The sequence below is a fragment of the Fragaria vesca genome, linkage group LG2 (assembly GCF_000184155.1).
Source record: "Fragaria vesca subsp. vesca linkage group LG2, FraVesHawaii_1.0, whole genome shotgun sequence".
Classification (NCBI taxonomy): domain Eukaryota; kingdom Viridiplantae; phylum Streptophyta; class Magnoliopsida; order Rosales; family Rosaceae; genus Fragaria; species Fragaria vesca.
The window spans coordinates 14,571,568-14,577,567 of record NC_020492.1 but is presented as its reverse complement, the minus strand read 5'-3'; positions in this window follow the sequence as shown (position 1 = coordinate 14,577,567).

Below are 6,000 nucleotides of genomic sequence, written 5' to 3'. Positions count from 1 at the left end.
TTTTAAAAAAGAAGAAGAAAAACAGAAAAAAATTGAAACCGAACCGAACCACGGTTTGGTTTGGTTTCTGGTTCAAGGTCTCAAAAAATACCAAACCGAACCGAATTTTTTGTTTGGTTTGGTTTCCGGTTTTAGGTGAAAACTGAACTGAACAAAACCGAACCCACTCCTATTTGCCACCCGGTTGATGCTTGAAATGACAGTAAATCTACGAATATTCATTAAAGCATGAATTTTACTTTCATCATCACAACAATATCATGTTATCCTTAGGAGTTTTTGCAGTAGCATGTATGAAAATATTCTTACAATAAAGACCGTAAAATATATAGTAAAATCATCGAATGGTAAACTCAGTTTTAATTTCGAAGTCACATACTGATGAAAAAAATATGTTGTGAATTTGGTCAATATGTGTGTCAAAGAACCCCAAACAAGTATAGCAAACCAAGAGAAACAATCACAGATAGGGCTGGGCACGGTCCCAGACCGGCACCACTTTTGTAGGGACCAGGACCGGGACCGGCAGTTTTGCTCCGTGCCGGGCTTGCACATTATGATCTCAGGGATGGCTTAAACTCGGACCGGCAACATCTGGCCGGTTTCTCTAGGCTTTCCATTCTTGCTGCAAATTTCCAAAAACCCAATAGATGTTATCTACAAATATATCTGAAAATTTCCAAAATCCAAACACTCAATAAATTTCCACCCAAAAAATTTTCAAACTCACCAATGACTGGGCTACAAGGATTCAAAGCAGAGATGAGATCGGAGAGGAGATCGAAGCAGAGGTGAGACCAGAGAAGAGATCGAAGCAGAGATGAGACAGGAGAGGAGATCGAAGCAGATGTGAGACCAGAGAGGAGATTGAAGCAGAGGAGGGTCTCCGGTGGCTCCTGGGTGGCGGAGGCGACGAGAGACTCCGATTGCGCGACCAAGATATACTCTAAACTGAGAGAGTGGCAGGATATTATTGTTGAGGTTCTTCTTCACCAGTAGGAAGAAGAAGATTTGAGAGAGGTTAAGATGAATCGATCAAGCAAAAAGAAAGAAAAAGAACAAAACTCACAGATATGAGAGGTGAGTGGCGGAGAACCAAACACTGCCAAACACATAGAGTTTGATGACTAGAAACAACGAAAAAGAAAGGTTTAGTAGCAATTAAACCTATTCAAACACAACAATCACACCTACCGGGCTTTCAGGCGTTTCTTATTTTTTCAATTAAAGGGACCGGGCCCGGCCAGCATACAACAAGGCCCGGCCCAAACAAGTCAAAAACTAACAAGGGCCAGTTAAAAAGCCTGGCCCGGCTAGGTCGGGCCATCCTGTCCGGTTCGGTTTTTTTCCTCCTCGGGTTTTTTGCCCAACCCTAATCACAGAGATACAAGCATAAAAACACAAATTTAAGGCGGTTCAGCAAAAGTTTTGCCCACTACGTCCATCGGACACAAAACACTCTTCCACTATACTAATAATGGGTACACCAGAAAGAAAAAGAAAAAAAAGACTCTCTTCTCTCCATATCTCTCTCCTCTCTGTCCTCTCTCACTCTCTGTCTTTGTCATGATAAAACTAAGAGCAGAACCCCTCCTTATATAGGCATAACGATATCAGATTTCTTCACCAAATAAGAATCATATTCTTATTAGTGGTAGGCAGCAATGCCTCTACCTTCTTTGTAATCGACAAGGATCACAGGTTCACCATCATCACTAAGGATATCATTTCCTTATTGGAACCCCATTCATAAGTAGGAAGTTTCAAAACCTACTGAGTAATGAATTCTCGTACTCAAAGACAATCATTCTAAGTTGGGAAAGACTTTTTTTAACTAAGCATAAAGGAGGCATGGGTTTTAAAAGTATATATGCTTACAATTTGGCAATGCTTGCCAAGCAAGGATGGAGACTTCTATCCAACCCTCAATCACTCATTGCACAATTGTACAAAGCAAGGTATTCATATTCCATTTTGGGAAGCAGACATGGGGGATACACCATCTTTTTCATGGCGCAACATCTTACAAAGTTGACCTACACTGCGAGCTGGAGTGCAAAGTTGGTGATGCTACCTGTAATACCCCGGAAATTTGATATTAGTTTCTAATATTAATTGAGAATTTTCGAGTTAGAAGTTAGTGTGTTTTGAGGTGCGAAGGAAGAGCGGAAGCGTTTGGACGCATATTTACCCGAAGCGGTCTTATGGTTCTGAAGGGTCAAAAGTTGACTTTCAAAACTGTTGGGTTTCTCGAGAAACTTCCTTCACGAAAGTTGTAGAGCACGACGATACGAGTTCGTAGACACGTGGCACGCGTAAAACGGACTTCGTATGAGAAAGTTATGGTCAGTAGAAGTTATGGCTTTTCGAGATTTTGTAGGTTAAATAGGAAAATTTCGTTTTGGGTCCTCATAATTTTCAGAACCCATTTTCTTCCCCTTTCTTCTCCCTCCCCGACCCCGAGAGAACCCAAGCTCCCCAATCGACCCGACCCGGACCCGGTTGACCCGACCCGGATTTTCCGGCCAACTCCGGCTGACCCAGGCGACGGCACTGGTCGGAGTCGCTTCTCCTTGGCGGCGCAATCTTCCCTGTGTTGGTGGATGAGGATGACCCGAGCTGAGCGGTGCAAGCCGAGAGCCACAGTGAGGGCGGGCGACCCGGTTTGCAACCCGATCAGATTCCTTCCTCCGGCGGCGGCGACGCGGCTTGGAACCGGTCGGGATAGGAAGTGTTAGGCGTCCTCATTCGATCATTGGTGGTCTTGAAGCTCAACTCGCGGTGTAGAGTTACGGTGGTGGATTCCAACCTTCCGGCGAGTTTTCCGGTGTGCTCCGACCGAATTGGCGGATACCTCAAGTATAAAAGGTGCTCCCCTCTTTTCAATCTACAAGTTTCGTGTTGAGAGTTTGTCCTAATTCGGAAGTTTCGTGGTGGCGCGTGGGGCCCACTCGCCGTCGCCTGTGGTGGCGCGTGGCGGCGCGTCTGGCAGGATGTGTAGGTTTAGTTGCAAGGGTTAGGTAGTTGTTGTTGTGAGCACGTTGATATATTATAAGACTAGGTTGAGATCTTGTAATGCTTAATGTTGGAGTTGTTTTCGATGAGGTGTGATGATTTTGTGATTTTCAAAAGTAGGAGCCGTTTTGGCAGTTGTAGGAGGTTTAGTTTTGGGTGATCGAGGACCTTGGGAGGTCTTGAAGGAGAGTTACCCTCCTTTGGGCAAATGTTACTCTTAGTTTGTTTGGTTACTAAGGTTAATATTTGTGTTAATTAGGGTGACTTGTGGAGTTGCCTTTGAGATAGACGCTTGCGTTTGTGCTTATGAAGACGCAGCGGGAGTTAAGGTGAGTAAAATCTCACCAAGGTCCACTTTGTGGCCTACTTATTTTGATGATGATTTGATGATGATTGTGATGTTGATTTTGATGATGATTTGATGATGATTTTGATGTTGATTTTGATCATGATTTGATGATGATTGTGATGTTGATTTGATGATGATTTGATGATGATTGTGATGTTGATTTTGATGATGATTATGATGGTGATTTTGATGATGATGATAATTATTGCTAATTGTGAAGTTGTCCTTGAAAGAAAATGATTTTGTTTTTAAATATAAATGAGCTTGATCGTCAACGGCTCATGGTAAGTGAAAACAAGTTTTCTGTTAATAGTATAATCTTTCAAAAGGACTTCCGATCATGAGTAATAATTAGAGTTGGTAGAATTATTCTTGTTTTAAAATATTTATATCCACGTGTTTATGTGTGAAAGACACGTTATGATAATGTGTTAGTGTGATGTTGAATTGATGTTTGAATAGTCAAACCGGGTTCCAAGCCTTTAATCGGGTGATTGGTTACGGTTATGATGATATTATTATTTTGTGATTGATAAGTGTTATGATGGGAGAGTAAAAGAATATGTGCCTTCGTGGTGATTGTTGTGCATTCGTTGTGGTTGTGCCTTAGTGGTGATTGTGTGCATTAGATTAGGAGCCTTCGTGGTGGACCGGGAACCAAGCCTTAGCCGGGTGATTGGTTACGGTCAGTATAGAGCTCTAGTCTGTCAGTCGGTACTTCATGGGGGATGACTAAGTGTTGACGAACCCATAAGTACGTGTTTGTCTAGTTACTTATGGGGGATGACTATGCGTTGACAAACTCATAAGTAAGAGTAGAGAAATGATTTGGTAATGTTCTTATGTGATGTGATTTAAATTCCTTACTTTGAGTATCTCCTGAACTATGCTTGTCCGTAAGAGATTTTTTAATGTTTAATTGTGTGATTTTAATGGAATTCCTGAACTATTCTTTTTGCAGGATTTCATTTATGATTTTGAGTGATTGTGAATTGTTGTGTTTTCTTAATTTCTCCTTTCGATTTCTCTTGTTTGTAAGTGTTTTTTTCTGAATTTGTTTTTAATGCATGAACTCTTGGTGTTTACCTTATGTGTTGTTGGGTTGAGTATGTTGTTTAGAGATTTACTCATACGAGCTTTTAAAGCTTACCGAGTTTGTTGTTTACAACCCGGTGCACCAATCCATGGTGTAGAGGTTGTTTTTGCAGGTCAGGATTAGCAGAGTTGAGGCTGTGGCAGTTAGGCTTGTTCCTTGTGTTTACTTTCTAGATTTGTGAGTATTGAGGGAGGTTTTACCTGTTTCAAATTATTCTTTCACAAGTTGTAAAATTAAAGTGTTGTAAAGTTTGTTTTTCTTTTAGTTATTATGCCTTGAATTTGGAATTTTTTTATTTATCCAAAATTCGGGGTGTGACACTATCAAAGTCAATGTGTGGCAAGATAAATGGATTCCTACTCAATAGTCTTTCCTTGCACTAAGACCAAACAATACAAGAATCAATGTGGTGGCAAACTTGAATCACTTAATAGATGCATAATGCAACCAATGGAAACCTACAGCTGTTTATGACCTTTTTCCTTTTCTGCAATATATTTTGTGCATTAGACAGAAATACTACTCCGGACAGATTAATTTAGAACCCTGAAAAGAGAGGCCATTACTCATCGAAGTCTGCCTATTGGATTGTTAGGAAAGGTGTGCTTTAAAATGTACAAGGAAGTAGACATTTGTGTTTGGCATACTTGCAACAACCATCTACCAACAAGGGAAAGTCTTATTCGAAAAGATATGAAGGAGCTTTTAATTGTCCGTTGTGTACTCAAAAAGTTTAGATGCTGTGTATTTGTTCTGCAAGTGTCCAGTTGTTATTGTCACTGTTCCACCTTTCACCTTGGGTGCTACTATACCATCTCTAAACTTTAAAGAATGGATACTCGAAAGATCACCATGCCACCTGATATGTTTGCAAAGCTTTAAACTACAAGAGCTGTTTGGAGAAACAGAAATGATGCCCTATGGTCTGGAACATAACAAACAGCACAAGACATTTTGTTAAACTCGTTTGAATAACTTGCACAACGAAGATAAAATTTGAACTTTGATTTTGAAATCCACAGAACTTCTGTAGCAAGAGCATTTTGAGAATAAATCTGACAGGCAACGTTTTAGGGACTATTTTCGACTAGTATTTTTGAAACTTTCAGATACCCTTATTCAGATGGGATCAATTAGCAATCTTTACAGAATTGTTACATTTCAGATTAGTAAAGCCGAAAAGTTTAACAAACATAGATCTGTTTAACAAGGGTATCTGAAAGTTCAAAACAGATCCATGCTTTCATACATCCTTCTTTTCCCATATGCTCTAATAAGGATATTAACTGTCTTAAGGTCTGGCTATATTCACATTAGCTGAAATTCATCATACCACATCTCCATCTAATCTATTGCCCACACTTCATCCGCATCAATGGAAGAATTGATGTGAAAACATCAGGAAGACAACTACCCTTTCAATCATATCTATCAATGAGTCCTCCATCAGTTTAGACATTTAAGCCACATCATATCTATCGATATGAGTATTGCATCTCACTATGCTATATAAATTCTCATATATCATATATGACATCTC